This window comes from Pan troglodytes, chromosome 6 (genome assembly GCF_028858775.2).
Source record: "Pan troglodytes isolate AG18354 chromosome 6, NHGRI_mPanTro3-v2.0_pri, whole genome shotgun sequence".
Taxonomy (NCBI): Eukaryota; Metazoa; Chordata; class Mammalia; order Primates; family Hominidae; genus Pan; species Pan troglodytes.
Window position 1 is genome coordinate 31,273,018 of NC_072404.2, and position 22,443 is coordinate 31,295,460.

The window sequence follows — 22,443 nt, forward strand, 5'->3', positions numbered from 1 at the left end:
AGAAATAAATGTTTGTTGTTTAATCCACCTAGTCTATGGTATATTTATTACAGCAGCCTGAACTGACTAAGACAGATGGCATTATACAGCTTCTTCCTTATGATGGGCCATACTCAGAAGCATAAAACATGGCAAGTACTGTTTTTTGTTTGTTTTTAATGAACATTTTGTGGTGGGAAAACTGCTTTCTGCATTTGAATCCAAACCAGGTTGAGGGTGTTAGTTGTTCCAAGAGACATCATGGCGAAATTTGAACTCCGTTTATTATATGAGTTGGGAGGAGTATTTGAGAAAGCCATCTCTAAACTAGAGACAAATGTTGGAGCTAAGCATGAAGGGTCTTAAGTCCAACTGAAATGGATTTAAACAGTAGCTTCATGACTTATTCAATCTGAGAAAACTATTCAACTTCTCTGTGTCTTAGTTTCTACCACTAAAAAATTGGAATAAGCATAGTGTCAAGTTTATACAGCTGCTCAAGGATTGCCAAAATCAGATGTAGTTCTTGGTATATAGTACATACTTAATAAATGTTGGATTAAAAGGCAGCAATTTAAGAGGTCTGCTATTTTTTCCCTCCTATTTTTCAGTATTACATTTTTATGAGTGCTTGGCTGGTTTAACCCCAACTCTCTGTAAGTCTGTGTATTACTCAGGTTCTCCAGAAAACAGAAGCAATGTACATAACCTGCAAAAGATATACGTGTGTATATATGTGTGTACACACACATACATATATATGCACACACACACAAACATATATAATGTAAACCAATCATATAAGCCAACTCCTTCTAAAAATTTAAGTACACATAGCCTTATAATAAATTTACTGTAAGGAATTGATTAATTCCTTACAGTAAATTTATGTACCCATATCCTTATAATAATTTTATTATGATCTGTGATCTGCTTTACTCAGCCTACCGACTCAAATGTCAGTCTCACCCAGAATCACCCTCACAGACACACCTAGAGTAATATTTCACCAACTATCTGGGCACATAAAATTGACACACAAATTTGACATAAAATTAACCATGACAGTTGGACACAGAGTCTTCTAACATCACTGACCTCCACCCACCTCCCTCTGTAGTCATGGACCTGAAGTCACTCCCCTAAAGAATGTATATCTCTGGATCTACTGGAGTGGCAAAGTGGGTATAATTTTATGGAGCGCATGAATCCTACCAGCCACTTCTAAGCCCTTGACGGGCCTGCATTCTCCAGACAAGCTGGTTGTTGTCCTTACCAATGGAGTCACAACGTAAGTTATGGCATCCTATTATAGATTCTATTATTAATCTTGAAATTGTTCTTTCCAAAGTCACATGAGTCATGATTCCATAATTGGCACGGTGCTAGTGTCAACTCATTTCCTCCCAAATTCACTCATATGAAAGAGATAAAAATCTTTACCTCCAGAGAGTATATAGGTATGGGAATATTTTTGTGAACGTGATTAGGCTTTCAACTAGCATTTTAGTTTCAGATCATAAACTTGCCTATACTCTTCCAAAATCCAAATGGGTAAGGATGAGGGAGAAGGAATTTCTGTACACTTGAAATCAATTCACTAAGTGACAGTGGTCTGGGGACTGGCCCCTGAACTATCTAATCCAAACAAGCAACTACAATGGAAATAAATTACAAAACTAAACTGTAATTCAAATAAAGATAGAAAATGTTATAAAGTGGTGCTAGAGAATTGCAACTTTGGAAGCCCTTGACAACAAAGTGTCTTAAGAGTTTTCCTAAGTTAACAATTGTAGAAGAGAGAAGGATAGTAACACCAATAGAGAACTGTCTGGATATCAAAGGATTAAAAGAGATCTTTGGGAGACTGACACCCCAAATGTTTATGCAAAAAATGACCCTCTTAGTGATCAATGCTGAGAAAGCAGCAGTTAACTAAAGGAGCTATATGGAAAAATTATCCCCTCTGTCTCAGAAAAAATAAAAATAAATAAAATGTCACAATTCATTCTTTGTTCTACACATTAGTAGTTACAAAATTGTAAGTAAATTTTGATAAATACAATAGACTTAGTTTTCATAATGTTTAGTTTTATTTTCAAGACAGGGCCACAATTATACCTTGAAGTTTTTGTTCCTATTTTAGTTAGATCCAATCTAGTTGGCTTTTCTTTTCCCTCACCATTTAATAGTTGGATAACAAAAGTCTTTCTCTCAGCTGTGCCAAAATGCGTACTACATTTGCATGTGTGTTATTATGTTACAGTGTCTACAGCCATAAGTTACTAGAAGTTAAGTGTTTGCTTATATCTTCCAGGCCTAAGAAACAGTGGTGTCTCTTCTCTATATTCTCTAGGGTCATATTTTCCTCTGGGTTTATCCTGGATATTCTCTGATGAACAGTAGACTTTTGTCAATAGTTTATATTCCTTGTATTTCCATGTCTACTTAAGAATAAGACAAAAAGAAGGCCACAGAGGGCTCTATGTGTGGGGAGGCAGACCACATTAGGGCCAGATGGTTAGGAGAAGGTCTTTGTGCTGTGAGACCCTTTCTTCTGGTCTGAAGCCCCCATCTGACTCCCCTTAACTCTAAATCCTTCCAAGCAGACACATCCTAGTTATAGGTCTACTCTCCTATCTGAGAAAACAAGCCTGAATCTGTGGGAAAATGCTGTGTGGCTTTATTTCTGCCTTTTAATTTTGTCTTCTCAGGCTATTATCTTCTTCTTACTGCATCTGAGGTCTACTTAGATGAGGTCTACTGCATCTAAGCTGACATATGAGAGTTCTCGTTCAAGCTCTGTCTCTAATTGGCTTTGTGATCTCAGACATGTATCTTAACCTGTCTGGACCTCGGGTTCCTTCTGTAAAGTGTATGGCCTGGCTGAGGTTTCTAACACCCCTTTTAGCTCGTAACGTCTACAATTCTAAAAGAAATTTATAAGAGTGTCTCCATTATAAGTCTCCACTCCAGACACTCCAGAATGTCACTCACTGCATGGCCAAACCCCAATCTGCTTCTTTAAACCTGCGCATGAGCACTAAGCTTCATGTCAAACTGGAAGTTCCAGTTCCCTCCATGATCTTGCCCTCTTCTTCCTACTTTCCTATTTAGTGATCCCCTTAGCCCACCCCTGCTTTTTGAAAATGATTCTATGTTGCCAAACAAACTCCAAGGCTAAGTGCTCTCAAAGATTTCTTTAAACTTCTCACCAAGAAAGAGTTTTACCTTCTTGGGATTTCCATAGAATTTTGTTCATAAACTTTCATTATGCCGAATATACTCTACGCTTTATATGTGGTCTTTTTGAACTAAGCCCATTTATATTTCTAAATTCTAACGTCTTAGAAGGCAAAAAGATTGCCAATTCACTTGTTGTGCTTTTCTTTTCCCCCAAGCCCCTAGCGTGGTGTTTTGTGTATAGTGGTACATAAAACAACTACGATCCATTGGAAGAATGAATGAATAAATGAATGTGCAAACCAATGAAGGGGAAAATGAGCAAATGCCTTTGAATCTCATATATAAGAACTTGGTAAAAAAAAAAAAATAATTGCATACAAAGGAAAAGCAGGAATGAGAAAAGCCAGGCAGGAAAAAATAATTTGGGATTCCCAGTGGTTCTCTTTCCCTACTTCTCAGAATTATAGAAAGAAAAGATTGAGACCCACATTCATGGCCATATTGAGGCCTGGTGTCAGTTTTAGGGCAGCTTGCAGTGGATAAAAGTGACATTCAGTTTTTTGGGGAAGTCCACAAAACTGTGGAGCAGGTCAGGCTGAACTCTTGTGAAGTCATTAATTCTATATTTGCTCTCTCCCTTTCATCTTCATGGGTTTAATAGTAAATCATTCCTCATTCCTCTGGACTCTGGCTTCTTTTCTGGAGCTTGTTCCAATGATGTAGAGCCCTAAACACAAAGTACAAATGCTAAATTTCCCCCTGCAAAGTTAAAAAAAAAAAGGGCAAGACATGACATTCAAAATAAGCAAGCACCCCTGAAAACCAAATGGTTATTGCTAAGGTTGCTGCTGGTGAAAAATTTATAAATTGCTTTTTTAGGCAAGCAGTGGAATGGTCAAAAATGCCAATAATTTAACTTCCAAGAGTTTTAATTAAGAAGAAAAAAATTAAGAGGTAAACACTTGGATCACGTATATTATCTAGTGACCCAAAATAGATATATGACTTCTCTCTGGGATAGTTTGATTTCCCTTGGAAGTTTCAGAACACGTAATTGGGGGCAGGGCTACCTGAGGCTAGAGTCAAAATGATTTTCTTAGTGCCTAGTTGCATATGAGGCAGAGAAAGCAATTTCCAGAAGAGAAATCACACTGCATTTGGCTTGCCCATCAATGGCTCCATATAATAGCAACATCACTCACACATAACTTTGTTGTAGTGGCTGATATTAAGAAAAATTGTTGTCTGCAACATGATGCACAGGGCTGTCAAATTCACACATACATGCCCTTTGGTCTGAAAATGATTCTGTTTTTATAGCATCAATTCAGCAGTGCAAAGTTCATAAATTTGTATTAGGAATATGAGGGCCACATTGCATCACAAGAAGAAAGCAAAACTCGGTTACTGAGAAAATGTAGGCCCATCTTCAGAAATTGATGTCTGTGTCTAACTCATGAGTCAGTGGGAATTTTCTAGAAATCAATGTGGGATATAGCTCATATTTTGAAAAGGTAGATCTTCAAAGGGGACTTTATTCAATATTTATGATGAAGATGATTACCTAAACCTCTAAAATGGCAGTAAGCCTTAATTGCATCGTGTAGAAGTTGAATGCTCTTATAAGAAAATCATCTTGGGCTGAACTGGATAAACTCTGAGGTCTGAGTGAGAGAGGTTTATCTCAGCAAGGAAACTGGATTACTGCTTAGAAAAAGAGAATAATGAGTAGCATTATCAACCTAACACAATAAGTACTGCTTTTAGGAGAAGTTTGAAAATAAATGAATAAAGACAAGACTGGAATCAGTCACTTCCTTGTAAGAGAAAAAAACAAGTAGAACTAAAGTCTCAACACCCATATCAGGAAAGTCACTGGGGAGCAGGCTTCTCTGCAGATGTAGTATAGGGGCTCAGCCAGAAAATCAAGAGCAGCGAGCAGAGCAGGTGGGAGGAAGCAATTGCATGATACTTTGCCTCTCACATGCAGTGTTTTGGAAAATAGCTATTTCTTTAAAAGGATACAGCAAGAGAATATTTACCTCTAACCCTCCATGGTCCTGCCTTTAAAAGGGTTCTGAAGGCAGAGAATGGACAACATTTTTCCCAGATTTTTCTTCATTTTCTTAGCCGAGTCAAAACAACCAAGGGAAAAGAGTGGTTGCAGCTGTACTTGAAATGTAACATGGAAAATGGGTAGAATCTATAACACGACTGCTCTGGAACAAAAAGCATTCTCCAGGATTCTTGTCTTCAAAGAAGAAGAATCCAAACTTGGCATGACATGGCCTTTCTACTCACTTTAGAGCCAAGGGGCAAAGAGGGAGCCTGATACTCTAAACCCTTCCACCTTAACCAGCTCAATGGCTTTCTCTTAAAGGACATGATCCACAGCACAGCCAGATATGGCTGGGTGTGTATTTTTATGACTGTCACTGTTGAGTCCCCTTGGGGCATATTCTTCAACTTCTCCTCCCTCCTCTCCCATGTAGGAAAGATGAAAGGGGATCTCCAAGAGGCTTTGTCAACTCGCGGTCTTGTCTCCTGTTTTGTGGTGAGCCAGCTCACGTACTACTTGGAATCTGTCTTTGACCTGATAATTGACAAAATGTCTCATAAGCACAATGTTCAGTTCTGGAGGCAAAAGCTGGAGTTGAGCATCTACCCTCTAAATACATGCACAGAGTACATGTGTGACAAGTGGGGCAATGTTTTTATTAGGGGATCCTGAAAGCAATACAGGAATCAAAAATCCTTTCTTCCAATGCTTGCAAGATGATTTCTACATGTTGTACGTAACATGTCCCCAAATTCTTTTTTTTTTTAGAAATCAAGTGTATCAAAGTTTCAGGTTGACAAGCTCCTTTTATTTCAATTTGAAGGTGATTAAATAACTGAACCAGAAAACCTAAAGAAGGTCCTGCTTTTCTTGTAGAACCTATGAAATCTATCCCATAAGGACTTTGGGCACATACGAAATGAATTTGAGACCTTCCATGAACCCACTTTCCTTTTTCTCAACAAAAGACCCCTATACATGAACAAAATAGCATGGATGTGGCAGAAAATGCAATTGAAAGAGCAAAAGACTTCACTGTGAGAAAACAGACCTCTCTGGTTTAATGACCAGGCAAGAGTTTACAAGGCAGCCTCTTTGGGAGAAGGACCGGACACTTGTTTCTTACTTTCAACATGCAGCATCTCATTTTTGAAAACCACATGAACTTTGCTTTCTTGGCAGGTAGGAAAATACACTGTGCAGCTGAACTTGTTTTTATTTATTCTACATTCCATTAATGCAACTGGCCTTTTTTCTTGAAGTATTAGCAGCCCAGAAGTTAAAGGGCTATAAAGAATCTGTAACTGGAGAAAACAGGAGCACTCAGATCTAGGTTTGCAACAGTTTTATGCAGAGTAAGGACTTGGGGGAGGCGCAAGGGGGAAAAAGATTCTTTGGTTCCTTGAGGTACCTGCAGATGACAATCCCACTCTCTCTCTAACAGTTATTCAGGAAACAGACCAGAGCTGGTTGTCCTTATTGACCTTTGTGACGGTGTGAAGAAAAACTTGTATATTTCCATATCCACTTCTCCCACCTTTGCTCCTTTACCTATACCATCACCTACACTTATAGCTACAGCTGTTTACTTCTCTCTTATAAGAGTGATGGAGCTACTAAACTAAGAGGTACATCGGAAACAAATTCAACTAGGAAGGAGTATGTCTGAGTGTGTGTGTGTGTGTGTGTGAGAGAGAGAGAGAGAGAGAGAGAGAGAATGAGCAACGGACCAGGGAACATGCAGCCCAGAGCCTCCGTTTGTCATCACTGCTCTCTTCTCTGGTGTCACATGCATTTGGTCCCCTAAGGTTTAAAGGATGATAAGTAACTTTGGTTTTGGTGTTTCTCCAAAATGGCCCCAAATTCACAGGGCCACACCAACAGATTTGTGTTTTAAGTGTGTGTTGGGGGATAATGTTCACCTTCCTGGTAGTATCAGGGGAAAAATGAAAAAAAAGGAGGTTGGTGATGTGTGTGAGGAAGGGAACAGAAGAATGGGGCTGGCCCAGTCCTTTGGGTTCTCTGCCTGTTTTCTTATGTCACATCCCATTGTTCAAACTGTTCTTTTAATCCAATTAAAGCCTTTGAGTTGACGAAACCACTCACTCAGAAATCAGTGAAACCCCCATACACTGTTTGTGATCTGCAGATGTCAATGGGTGAGTGTAGTCCTCAGAAAGCTTCAGGCTGTAGCAGTTCTTAGCTTGCCTAGTTGGTTCTTTGCAGAGACATTCTCTGTTGCACTTTCACTCCAGCTAGAGCATGGCTAATATTAAATACTGAGAGTAATAAGAAAGATAAAAGTGATTGCCCAGTGGCTTGCAGAAACAGTTGGGTCCCATGAAACAGGCATTCAGATAGCACACCACGCCAGTCACAGCAATTCTGGAGCATGCCTGGTGACCAAGGGAGCTATGTTTCCTCAAAATGTGAAGATTTCCAAGATGCCTGAAGTACAGGAGCAGGAGTCCCTGGATAAAATGTAATGTCTGGGTTTCTGGTAGTATAGCCCATGCTAGGAATATGAAAGAGACCAGATGCAACACTTGTTCATAATCTGTAGCCCATTTTCAGCCCACACTCCAGAATTGAGACACCTCCCTTTCTCCTTGATGTGCTACTTCCTAAGTCAAGATGAAGTATCTTGTCGTGATTCCCAAAGTGCACATTCACTCAATAGCAGCAAGAGAAGGCCAGTACGGAGCCCACCTCTCACCATGTCACTGGGCTAACCTTCATATCACAGGGCACACCTCCATCTGCTGGTACTGATTCACTGACACAGGTTTGGCATCCAAGCCAGTTAGTCCACAAGGGTGAAATACAGACGCAGTTATAATAGAGGAAACAAATCAGCTCTTGTCCATAAGGTCTTTTAGCCTCATAAAAATCACGAGTTCAATAATAAATAATAAAAATGGCACGAAGATGCCAGATGTGCAAATTCATATCCAGAGACACCTGTCAAGATCGAAAGCCTGGTGCCAGGGAATCGCTTGAGGGATTTCAAGTCCTGGAGCCAGACAGGACCAGTGTTGATAAAGGAGAAAGAAAAGCCTTCCTTTCAAGATGAGTCACAGGACTTTCTGGTGAGGTTGGTGAGTGCAGTAGATGGGAATCAAGATTCGCTTGAAAGCTGCTATAATGCAGTAAACCAAGGGTTTAAGCACAGATGCTACAGAATCAAAATGTGCCCTACACTGCCACTTTAGAGAGCACAGCTTTGATCTCAAGCAAGTTAGTTAACCTCTACAAGACTTCTTTTCTTCATCTGTAAAGCATGGATAATAGACATAACTACCTCATAAGGTCAGAGAGTACATGTAGATGTACATGAAATTTTAGGAGACTGCCTGGCATGTTTAAATTCTCAGTAAATATTGGCTGTCAGTATCCAGTTAAGTGTTTTGTCAGTGCTTGTCTGGCCCAAGAGTCTTTTCCAGCAGAGAGAAGCCTAGCCACAAAGCCTGTGACTTCTGAGATTAGGAGTTCCTGGAGGGCCTGCCTAGAAAAAAGAAATGAGAATGTCTGAGTGAAGCTGAAGGGATGCTTCTCCATGGCACTCCCACTCCACATGTAAAAAGAAAGTCATTTTCTAAGCAAAGGCTCCATGATCAATTTAAAAGGAGCTTGTATGTTTTCAGAAATTAAGTTATTTGTACAGTTTTAGAAGTTAGTTGACACCAAATAAGAACCCCTTTGGGGATGGAGGGGGGAAGAATTTCATTTATAAGAAAAGATTATTCGGCCGGGTGCGGTGGCTCACGCCTGTAATCCCAGCACTTTGGGAGGCTGAGGCAGGTGGATCATTGGGTCGGGAGTTCGAGGCCAGCCTGGCCAACATAGTGAAACCCCGTCTCCACTAAAAATACAAAAAGTAGCCTGGCCTGGGCAGGTGCTTGTAGTCCCAGCTACTTGGGAGGCTGAGGCAGGAGAATCGCTTGAACCTGGGAGGCAGAGGTTGCAGTGAGCCGAGATGGCACCACTGCACTCCAGTCTGGGCAATGGAGCGAGACTCCATCTCAAAAAAAAAAAAAAAAAAAAAAAAAGAACTGCATGAGGGACCAGATCACAGGGAAGCAGGGAGAACTGTAGGAATCATTAGGCCCAAATCCTGCTACTCTTTGCTGCTAATGAGTTACAGACGTTGAAACCTATGAATAGAAACAGAGAGACTTCAGCCTCCTTTGCTTTCAGGCTCAGGTAGCCTTGGGTGAGCAGATGTCACCTGATTTTAGAAATTTGAACAAGCAGGTTTGCAAATCCAGAAGCCATGCATAGAGGCCCTGCCTCAACACATCTGGTTTGTCCCTTTGGCCCTTAGGATTCTTCTTGCTCCTATTACTTGCCAGTCAAGCTGTCAGAGAAACCTGGGTGAGGGATAAGTCATTGCCCTAGTGGCTACCAAGGAAATTCCAAGTTTACACGAGGTTGGAATCGTGGACTTGGTCAACCTCAGGCAAGATGTCTGGGCAGGGCATCCAGCTGACTATGCACCCAAAGAACACAAGGCTTCTTTTCTTGAGCAACCTGCAGAAGTGGGGCCGAGGATGTGGAAGCAGTTTCTAAACCAAGAACACCATATAAACAGAAGGGCTTGCTCTTATTATAAGGGCTTTGGGGGAATGCAATGGGAGAAGGCCTGGCCCCCGTAAAGGATTTCCTCCGTGAACATCAAAGCATTGACAAGGGGGGGTGGGAGGAGGACAAAGGTAGAGGTTGGAATGTTGGCTCTTCCTCAAAGGCACTTCCTGCAGAGAATCGAATCCAGAGACTCCAACGATAATGATTCTCATTTTTATTACCATTTTATTATTCAGGATTGGCTCAGTATTTTTCCCCCCAAAGGCATTTGAGTGAAGATGAAAAGTACCAAGTTAATATCTTGAGTGAGCCAAGCCCCCTTTCTATGACCAAGGTCTTCGTGGACAGATGTGGCACCTGCTTGCTATTGTAGCTCTGCCTCCATGACGTCATTGCAGCAAGGATCAAGGCTGTCCCTAAGTCGTGGGTTCTGGTGTTTTGAGTGAAAGAGACAGAGGAAAGGGGGCTTTTCCAAGTGATTCCATTGGCCTAATTCTGGATGTGCTCCGAACACTTAAGTAGCAATTCCCATGGCAGACGTGTCGTAGAGACTTTGAGTAAGCACATTGAAATGAACAATGCAGTGCTTAACAAGCTTCAACTTCCTGGGCATCAGTGAACTATGACTGTGATACAATATGTAAACCAAGACCTCATTCAGCTTGTGTGGACAGAGGGACATGAAAGATGGGAAAAGGAAATTAAACAGAAGGCATTAAAAAAATACACGTTCCAAGAAAATAGATACTTAATGATCAAGGGCTCCCTGTCTGGTGCTTAATGATAATGATGCCAATTTACCGACAATAATAGAGGCCACAACATTGTTTAGAACAAAGGGAAGAAGCCAACATTTACTGAATGTACTTACTGACAGAACAGAGGCATCAACCTGCGGTGTGTGAATCAAATGCTGCTCAGTTGACTGAAAATTTTAACAAGACTCTTGTATGTGCTTATAAAGCCTGTAAGACATCTGAGAAGCTTGTCTAATGTGGAAAAAAGTAAATTCACTTGCAACAGATTGGGTAATTTCTAGTACAAAGGGAAGAAAATAAAGTTTATATACAATCTTCCATTTTTCCATTCATTAATAGAATCTGTACTGTGAAATTTGCAAGCCAGGATTATTCTACGTTGAAAGAGAATGTGATTGAGATTGTTGATCTTGTTCTATTTGGCTGTTAATCATGGTCAGTTATTGAGATATTTGTCAGCAGTGAAAACAAAGAGGGTATCACAATTAAAAAAGAAAACCTCATATAGCTAGGTGGTAGAAATTTGTCAAAAAGTTTTATTTAATTGATACTTCAGATAATGAAATGGGAACTAAAGGGTTCTGAGATATTTTATTTTTCACCTCCAGAGTCATAGGATTACTTGTTCTTACTAATGTGGCACAGCATCCAAATCATTTGTACTTGAAAATGAAGGAAAATTAAAAGAACACTGACCATCATTCCTTCTTTTCACATACCAGCTGAGTCAAATAAAGATGTGGATCAAACACTTAACGACTGCAACTTGAATTTATTTCCCAATATCCTCAACTATAAATGTCAAATAACTAGCTATTTAGTTGTTGCTAGGTTGTTGTTGTTGTTTTCTTCTTTGCTTTTGTTAAACAAGTCACAATTTCAGAAGTGAGTCACAGATTTATGTGTGTTTGAGATTGCATTTACATTTCTATTCCTCTTGGAATACCATCTCAGATTTGCCTGCATTATGGAATAGGAGGGTGGAAAAGCTTCAAGAAGTACTGACTATGCTAAAAATTCCCACACAGAAGACACACTATCCCTAGAATTCTGGATCTCAATCTATGAATTTCAGAACTAACACCAAATGTTTGGCCACATGGCCCATGTCTGGGCAGTGTTTGAGCACTTTTAGCTCCGAGAAAAGATATTATCTCACAGACCCATTGACAGTGGTGTAATACTAGAGTCAGAATTGAGATATTTTCTGTCTAGAGACCAGCTCCATCTGTTCAATATCACTTATGGCACAAGTCGTGAGTTGCCTACCATTAGGAAAGAAAGTGAGAGAGAGAAAGAAAGGAGGGAGGACAGATGCAGGAAGGAAGGAAGGAAGGAACGGAGGGAGGAAGGAAGGGAGGGAAGGAAGGAGATATTGAGACCCAAGGGCATATGCCAATTCATAAATATAGAACTGGATGATTTTATTTTTAAGCAAAACAAATATGTATCTGAGTGTATGCCGATAGCCAGCAGATGACTACAAAGCTGTAGATTTTTCTATTTATATGAAATTAAATATGTAATACAATTGTTACATATCCCCCTACTTTCAGTAAACAGAAGATATTCCCTTTGCATCAGTAGTACATTGCACTTACTCTGACATCCTGTTTTTTTTATAATTCCCCATCAGGCTTGCTCTGACATCTTGTTTTTCATAATTCTCCCTCAGTGTCTCCTGTGGCTATCCCTGACAGTGTACCTAGCACATACCACATATGATGAGTCACATTCTTCAACATTCCTCTGTGAGGTTAGATTAAGCCTAGTTTCCCCACACTACACAACAATCCTTTTCCTTTTCTTATGGGTTAATAGAGCACTGCTTTTGAATAGGAGCAGCATGTGTCCAACTAAAGATTATGATTCCCAGCTTCCTTGCAGTTCAATATGGCTATGTGAGTGGCCAACGAGAAGGAGATTGTTGTGGGGACCTTCAGGGAAAATTCTTTAAAGGTGATTGACTCACCTAGGGAATGTGCTCCACTGATTTCTTTCCCTTTGCTCTCTCTTGGTGGGGAGGGTCATTGGACTTTGAGGAGCAAAGTCACATATTAAAACAAAAATGCAAAAGCTTAGAGGGTCTCTGATGACATCAGACCTGGACTTTCTACTTCTGAACTTATTTTATGTTAGAGAATAAACTCTTCTGGGTTTAAGCCACGACTGTATGTGTGTGTGTGCATGTGTGCGTGTTAAGCCCACCTATTTCTAACAAATATACCAGATAAATTTTTAATCTTGATGAAAACTGACCAATGACTAAGCCATAGGCTGAAGTTATGCACTTTTTCGTGAATAAAATGTATCTCCCTATTTTCAAACTGTCTTTTGATTGTGGCTAATATCCATAGTTTTAATAGCTAACAGGTTCATCATTGTTATAACAAATTCTATGTGGTCAATAAAGATTATTGGTAATATAGCCAACTATGGGATAAAAGTACAAGTTAGACACCAGTGGAGGACAACAGCATAGAAATGACACCAGACAAGGCCTTGCAGGAGATGACTGTAGCTTTCCTGTGATGGAGAAGAGGAGTGAGAAGAACGTGCAGGCAGAGGAAATAGAGCAGGCAAGGGAGTGCGGCCTTGAAAGAATATGGCATTATGGGGAATGGCAAATGGCTTGGTGTGACTACAGAGAGAGTGATGGGCACTTTGGGAATTACATACATAACCTTCAGGCCACACTCTTCTCATTGGAAGACCACGAGTAAAACACAGCTTTGCTGTCTCACCAGGTACGTTGTCAGTCAGAAGGCAAACAGGTGGTTTGGAGATATGGAGTATTCAGTCAACAGAATCATTAACAGAGGCCCCATTTGTGTTCTGGGGGAGTCTCACTTTTTTCCAGTTTATGTCCCAACTTTGTCATAAGAAAAGTGGCAAAGTTGTTCATTCAACCTACATTGTAATTCAGCTGTTTATAGCACCAGACTCTGCTTCTGACTGATGACCACATCAGCCGTGAGGCTACGTGCAAAAGAGACTTAGCTTAAGGGAGTTAAAGAAATGTTCTGATTCTCTGTGCCATAAAATGAGAATTTTAAACCTTCAGCCTATCATTTTCTTTCTTTAACTGCTCTAGTACAGTTAGAATTGGCCAGCTCACCCCATAATCCTTATATTTCTTATGCCCTTAATACATACAGCTTCTTGCATAGCTGTATTTGGTCTATGCAAGCCAAGGACCAAATACAGCTCACTGCCTCTTTTTGTAGAGGAAGTTTTATTGGAACACAGCCGTGCTCACTGGCGTATATGTTGCTTCTTTCGTGCTGTAATGGCAACATTGAGCACTTAACACCTGAAATATTTACTATCTAGCCCTTTACAGACAAAGTTTACTGACCTCTGGTCTAATGCAAGAGATGGGAAATGAATTAAATCTCAAAGTAAATGCCAGCCTCTCACTTCTGCTGAGTTATTAGAGGCCTGTCCCTTGACTCCAGCAATAGGACAGCTCCCTGTCTAAGTGGTGCTCCCGCCTTCTCCTCCCCAACCATTACACCCCCCTGCCACATACACACACAGACCAAGACTGGAGGTCCAATGACAGAGATCTTTTCCTCACTGGCTCTGTGGCCAGGAATGAGCCCTTTGGCCTCTTTGAACCTCCATTTCCTCACCTGCAAAAGAGTCACGTTGAGAGGATCCACCTCCTAGTGCTGTTACCAGGATCGAATGAGAAAGGCATGTGAAAAGCTTCTGTGAACTGTAAGCCACCCTTCGAATAGGCATTGGGCTTTTTATTCTTGTTACCACATTATTTTATTTCATGCAGTTACATTTATTTATTCAGCAAATATTTATTGAAACCTTTGAAGCAAAAGTTCACATTGGGTATGGATGGGTAGATGGGGAGTGGAAAGGGAGGGTACAAGAGAGGAATCAGAAATTTTGCCCTCAAAGTGCTTATTGTCTAAAGCGGGAGTTTATAAACCAGCTTCCATTTGTTTGTTTGTTTGTTTTTGAAACAGGGGCTTACTCTATTGCCCAGTCTGGAGTGCTGTGGTGTGATCATAGCTCACTGCAGCCTTAATCTCCTGTGTTCAAGTGATGTTCCTGCCTCAGCCTCCCAAGTAGCTGGGTCTATGGGGGTGCACCACCATGCCTGGATTTTTTTTAAACTAGAGACAAGGTCTTACTATGTTGCCCCAGCTGGTTTCAAACTCCTGGGCTCAAGTGATTCCCCACCTCAGCCTCCCAGTGTTAGGATAACAGGCATGAGCCTCCATGCTCAGCTAAGCTTTCCATATGATATGCTGTAGTAGCAAACAATCCTCAAATCTCAGTGGCTTACAGTAAAGGGTTATTCTCAGTCATGTTCATATTGCCTGCAGATCGGCTGGTGTGTTCATCTCATTCTGAGAATCAGGCTGAAGGAACAACCTCTATCTGGAACATGCTTTACATATCAGAAGGAGAAGAAAGAAAGCAGGGAAAGAAAACAGGCATCGTGATGGCAACTAAAGGGTATGTTCCCATCTCATTGGCCAAAGCAATTCATGTGGCAAAGCCTGATGGGAAAGGGGCATGAATGTTCTTTCCCACAGGGAAGCACAGCATGGCATTGAGCCACAGGTTGGGATGCATGAGCTTCTTGCAGGGTAGGCAGCAAATAGTTGGGAATGATGATGCAATCTAACACAGTGTACTAGTCAGGGTTCCCCAGAGAAACAGAACCAACAGGGGATATGTAGACACACACATATATCTGAGGAAATTTATTATGGGAATTGACTCAAGTGGTTATAGAGATTGGGAAATTCCATCATATGCATTACACAAGCTGGAGAACCAGAAATGCCAGTGGTCTAATTCAGTTTGAGTTGCAGGGCCTGAGAACCAGGGGAGCTGATGGTATAAGTCCCAGAGTCCCAAGGCCAGAGAACTGGGAGTTCTGATATACAACAGTAAGAGAATATGGATGTCCCACTTCAAGAAGATAAGTAAAGAGCTCAACATTTCTGTGCCTTTTTCTTCTATTTGAACCCTCAATGGATTGGATGAGGCCCACCCACACTGGCGAGGGCAGATCTTCATTACCAAGTCTGCTGATTTAAATGCTAATCTCTTCTGGAAATGCTGTCACAGGCACATCCAGAAATAATGTTTACCAGCCATCTGGGCACCCCTTAGCCCAGTCAAGCTGACACATAAGATTAACCATCACACACAGGGAAATTCATGCATACACAGCAAACACACCCACACACCCACACACCTCATGTATAATACATTATTACACTATATATAAAATATATACACTGTATATATATACACACTACATCATATAGTGGACAGCAAGGGGCATCCAAAGTGCAGGGACATTTCCTTTTTCTGCCACTTAGAAACTAGCTATTTGACTTTGAACAAGGCACTTAAACAGGCAAAGCCTGTTTCCCCACCAGAAAAAAATGAGATCATACTACTTGACTTATAGCTTTGTGGTCAGGATGAAAATATTTGATTCAAACTAATTGCAAAGCACAATGTCCAGCATAGAGTTATCACTAAAAAAAGAATTTCTCCTCCTCCTCCTTTACCTCATTTTTCTTGCTATTTCATTGCAGAATAATAAGGAATGCTTTATGGACAATGGCATTTAACCTGAAGCCTCACATTTGAATAGTATTGGAACAGGCAGCAGACAAATTTGAGTAACTCTACAACTCAGTTTCCTTATCTTTAAAATGGAGATAATAGCAGTAATTACTACTTAGAGGTGGGATGGGAATAAAATGAGTTAATACACAGGATGTACTGAGAACAGTACTTGGCATATTGCAAGCATTCTGTGAGTGTTTATTAGATACAAGTACACATGTAAGGGCTGCAAGTGGGACTAGGGGAGGAAGGGTGTTCAGATGGAGAAGTTGGGAAACGCAAATGCGAGGAACAGGGAAGGTGTGAGGGCTGTACAGGGACCAGAGAGCAGATGGTTGTGGCAGAGTGTGCATGGAGAGAGGCGTAGGAGATTCGGCTGAAGAGGCACACAGGGGCCTGAGCTTGCAGACTTGCTTCTGCAGGCAGCAGGACCTGGCTTGAGCTGTGCTTCAGGAAGATCACTGTTGTGAGCATGTAGAATGGATGGGAGAGGGCAGAGATGGGAACCAGGAAGGCCAGAGAGAAGGACTTCGCAAAACATGGTGGAGTTTAGTGAACGTCTCCTTAGGACAGCAAGAGAAAGCATAGAGAGAAAGGGCTGCTGCATGAGGGAACTGGAAGTAAAATCCTACAGGCCTGTGGCCTGATTGAGTTGGGATGGGGTCAGGGGAGAAGAAAGGTTGGAGGGGAGACAAGAATAAGGTTGAGGATTCAAGTCTTGTTGAAGATAAGAAGTTAGCTTTTAGACACATAGAGGATGAAAGTTATGAGGACAGTTTGTAATATTACCTTGCTTGAAAGTACTTCAATTAAGGATTCCTTGTTCCTTAGAAAAGCAACTTGGGGGACAGGTGTTAAGATGCTACCTGTCATTTCCCCACGATGTGAATATTGTCACTCAGATTTCTTTCCAAACTCCAAAAAAGATCAGCTGCACTGAAGATTGTTATTCTTATTATTATTATACTTTAAGTTCTGGGAGTTGAACAATGAGAACACATGGACACCAAGAGGGGAACATCACACACTGGGGCCTGTCAGGAGGTGGGGGACTAGGGGAGGGATAGCATTAGGAGAAATACTTAATGTAGACAATGGGTTGATGGGTGCAGCAAACCATCATGGCACATGTATACCTATGTAACAAACCTGCACGTTCTGTACATGTATCCCAGAACTGAAGATGTTTTAATCAGGGGAATGAGAAGGGAGCCAGGTGGCCTGAGAGCATGCTGCCGTGGTGTGAAGGGGAAAGCAGGTGCTAGTGGGAGATTAAGAGCTGAAATCTGAAAGAAGAGAGCAAGGGCATGGAATACAGGTGCAGAATGGGAAGTGGGACTGTGTCATCTTCCTAAAATATCAACCTTTTATGTGTCCAGTATATTACCAAGTGAAATCAAGAATATTACAAAACAATGTACAATAGAATATTTTTATTTAAAACAATCTATTCCCTACTATGGAGACATAAAAAAAGAATGAGATCATGTCCTTTGCATGGGCATGGTTGGAACTGGAGGTCTTATTTTTAGCTAACTAATGCAGAAGCAGAAAACCAAATATCACATGTTCTCACTTATACGTGGGAGCTAAATGATGAGAATACATGGACACACAGAGGAGAACAACACACTGGGGCTTACTGCAGGGTGGAGGGTGGGTGAAAGGAGAGGATCAGAAAAAATAACTAATGGGTTGTAGGCTTAGTACTGGGGTGACAAAATAATCTGTACTACAAACCCTTGTGACATGAGTTTACCTATATAACAAACCTGCACATGTACCCCTGAACCTAAAATAAAAGTTTAAAAAATGTAAAAAGTATGTATTCTCAAGCTTAGAAAAAATACTAGGTTATATACCTAACGTTAGCAGTGATGAGATTATGGGTGATTAAAATTTATTTCCTTTGTTTCCTGAGTTTTTCTGCATTGAGCACATATTAGTTTCCTTATGTAAATATTAAATACTATGATAAGGGAGAAAGAGTGGGAGAAAGGAAACATCCCTGGCATATAGAGCTCAGAGTCTTTACACACACAGAAAGACATCACACACAAAATTTATGCTATTGTTTTGTGACATTTAGAACATATAGTCTAATAAAAACAGATGTGCAAACAATTTTTTGGCAAGGTACACATTCAAAGATTGGGGCTGCCTGTAGCTGATTACATCGCTGGTGTGTCAGAAATAGTGTTTTAAGTTCAAAATGCTTGCTAACAGAAATCATTACAATACACAGGCTAGTTTGGAGAGAAATAGCCTAAAATTTGGATACATTAAAAAGAAAATGTTTCAATGTGTTTATATTCCAACTTAGCCTCAAAGAGGCAACCTTTCAACTTAAGAGTCATTTTGGACAACTGTTCTTGAAATTGTCTTGTATATAAGACCCAATTAACGGAGACTATTGAAAAATGTTACTTTTTTCTTGTAACCAGACTATGTAGCAAGTAAGAACCCTTGAAGTGATTTAGCAAAAAATTAATCTTCAGGCCCTTTTAATATAGAACTTACCTGTTTTGTTTTTCTTTCTTTATTGGATTCCTGAGAAAGGAAGGCTGCAAGTATTTCCTTCAAGGAAGGTTTGAGGACCCAGTCCTGTCTGCCTCTAGCCAAGAAGAATTTTATTTTGGTTGCTGAAAATTCAAGGAGATTGGCGTTTGCAGGAAAAAGAAGTGGCTTATAAATGTTGTAGGTGACAAATGTCCAGAAAAAAATGACTAAGGAAGTAGCACCATAAGTATAGGTGTTTCCCAAGCATGGCCTTGAAGGGACAAAGCAAAAGGGATCAGTGGTCTTCTCAGGGGCAACCAGAATGGCCATGCTATAAGTAACCATTTCCTACTTCTTTACCCTGCCCCCAAGACTTGGTCCTGCTTAAGACCCTGGAACCTAGAAATAGCCCAAGTTAGAAAAGAAGTCCTGAGCATGACTGAAGTTACATTTCCAATGTATCCCGGCAGGATGGGGACTTGAAGTTGAACTTAAGTAATATCATACATAATATGAAATTTCTTGTGCACCTGAGTTTAAGGACTGTCAAAACACAGTACAATTCTAACTAAAAGGATGGTCCGATGATTCCCTCTTTGAAACATGCACACATTTTGTGAAGATACAAAACAGCGTGTATGTGGTGTAACCAATTCATGACTGAGGCACTCATTCTCCCAGAAGCAGGGAGGATTGGTTGCTAAATGTTCACAATTGTGATCCTTTCTGAGAACTGCCCTCTGCCAAAGGAAGCAGCCTTGCCCCTCCCCAGAGGTGGCCTGAGTCTCATAATTTATTGATGCAGGGATACAAAGGCGCAGCCCCTTGCCTCAATTTGTGACAATTCTGAAGGCCCATTGCAGCTCCAGAGCTCCCAGTAAGATTGGCTGAGTCCTCCATTGCAACTGCATTGTGGTACAACTTCTCCCTCTGCTTCTTCCTGCATCCTTCTCTTCCTTACAAATATTCTCAAGTTCATTCCCAAACAAACTGCCAGCATGCAAATCTCTGCCTCAAAGGCTGTGAGTCTGTTTTCAGGAAACCCAACTTAGGACAATAAACTCCCCTAAGCTTTTCCCATGAAACAAGCACAATAATTTCAATTTTGCCCAAACATCGATACCTTGTACATTCAGACACCTAATTTTTGTGATTGCTTAAAAGAAGTGGATTTTGTTCTAACTTTTTCTCCAACGAGAGCATTCATAGAATGTCTTAAGAATCAAGAATTACTAGGAAAGTACAAATTGTAGGGCATTCCAGAATTTCCTTCTCTGATGGACACAAGCCAGAATTGCATTCCAGAAGCTCATTTTTAACATATGGTAGTTGCCATCGACAAAACAACTGTCAAACATCACAGAAATGGAAGATATAAATGAGCAAATAAGATGCTGATTTATAATGTTTTTATATATCCCTATAGAACAAAAGGGATCATGTTTTCATCAGATGGTCTTTGGGGTCAGTATGGAAATCTGCTCCATGACTCTGGGATGATACAAAGCCAGTCTTTTCCCATGCTGAACCCACTAGGGAAAGAAATAGGAAGGCGTAAAAAGAGAGAAAGTAGTAAGCAATCACTTAGTTGTGATTCTGTATAGGTAAATGCTAATTATGTTCATTATTTCCCCAAATGCCTTCTAACTGGGAGGATTATGGCCATAGGACTGAAGGCGTTGAATGGGGAGGGAGGTGTCTATTTTCTCTCCAGAACTTTTGTTGTTGGATCATCCCTTCATCAATGCTACCAATATTCACCAACAGAAGAGATCTAGGAATACAAATTAAGACAAAAAAATAGAAAATAGAAAAAAATTAAAGAATTTTTTAAAATTAAAAAAGCTTAAATAGTGCACATATTTCACCCTCACTCATTAAGACTGATAAAAATATTATAATCAATTAAGTTGTAAAGCTACATATTGAACCTCTAAAATATTAAATGTAAAGATCAAATCTAGAATTATTAGAGACAGATCTTGAGAGAGGCAGAAAGAGTTTGAAACATTTTTTTTTAACTGAAAGACCATTATAAGGATTTTTCCCCCCTGCAAAAAGCAAGTTCTCAGTGCTGTGTATTTTGTTTGTTCACATTTGGACTAAGGTAAGTGAATATAGTTAAGATGGTACATTGGCCTCTTCAGAACAATATGTTACTTTAAGGAGAGAAGCCCAGATTTTAATTGGGGTAACCAAACCCTCGTCTAGTTTGAACTAGACCAAGATACCTGACATTAAATGATTTGCTTTGTAAAATCAACAAATTAACTAATTGTAATTTACATTGTTGGTGTCATCAGCTGGATATAATTTCCTACGTGTGCCCAAAGTAACTCTACAACTGCCAAAGGCTTCAGAAGGCAGTCTGGGTTGCCCAAATGCCAGTGTTCAGCTTCCCAGTGTTATTGGAACAAAGGTATAGTACTAATTTGACAACAGTTTTCTCTGTATGGGCATTTGTTTGTTTTTAAGAAAAGATTTAATAGGAAGGAACAAAGTTTGAGAAAATCTAGAGAAAGAATGAACCCAGATTGTGGACTATAAACATTTGATTTCTTTGATGTAACTTACAACGCTTGGCAAAGAGTTAAGGAAAAAACTCCAAGTGCTTCATGAATATAGAAATAGAAAAAAGAATGCAGATACCCATTCAGTTTGGGGACTATTATAAACGGAATTGGTCTCCCCCAAATTCATATATTTAAGCCCTAATCCCAATGTGACTATATTTGGAGATAGTGCCTTTAAGAATGTGATTAAGATTAAATGGGATCATTAAGGGTTCAGACCTAATCTGCTAGGACTGATGTTCTTGTAAGAAGAGGAAAAGGTACCAGAGACTTCTCTCTCTCTCTCTCTCTCTCTCAATCTCTCTCACTCTCTCCCTCCCTCCGTCTCTATCCGTCTCTCTCCATGCTGCTCAGAGGAAAGGCCATGTGAGGATATTGAGAAGGCAGACATCTGTAAACCAAGAAGACAGGTGTCAACAGAAACCAACCTTGCTGGCACCTTCATCTTGAACTTCTAGCCTCCCCATAGTGAAAAAATAAATTTCTATTGTTTATGCCCCTCAGTCTGTGGGATTTTGTTACGGCATCTCAAGCAGACAAATACAGGGACATTGGTGATAAGTTTCAGGAGTTTTTCAGTGCACTAGAAAGACCTTGATGAGTAGGTATAGGGATAACTTCACCCCTTCCCATACTTTTCATCTGCTGCCACTTTTTAAAGTTTTGGCATCTTTCAAGTGTTTTCATTTTCCTCATTAGGTTTTGGCACCTCATTTCTTCCCCTCTCTCTCTCTCCTTCTTTCTTTCCTTCCCTTCTACTTTTTCCATATTTCTTGGTGGCAGTTAGGAATAAATTGTGGGAGGCAACTTCACATGCTGCCTTAAGCCAGAATTCACCCAGTTATCAATTAAAAGAAAATATACTTAGTACTTAACTACGTGCAAGTTCTGTACCGGGTTCCTGTTAGAAACAAAAGGGTATAGGTCCTCTAGACATGTGTTATGTTCCTCTTCAGGCTCCCAATAAAAGAATGAATGGCTCTTAATTACATGATCAATGATTTTACCCCTTGAATGAACAGAATTACGGTAAGTGCATTGCAGATGCAAAAAAACAATATTCTGCCATTTGTTTTTAAGTGATGAGTGTGAGTTGGCAGGTTTTTAAATTTATTAAAAAATATTTGGTGAATAAGACACAGACATTTGATTGAAAGCTCCCGGTTTTTAAAGAATCTCCTTCCCTGTA

General features: G+C 40.2%; 1 long non-coding RNA gene across 1 annotated transcript in view; it reads right to left on the minus strand.

Moving 5' to 3' along the window:
- LOC134810525 (uncharacterized) overlaps window positions 1–22,443 on the minus strand; it is a 381,944-nt gene that overhangs the window by 101,537 nt on the left and 257,964 nt on the right. The window lies entirely within an intron of this gene.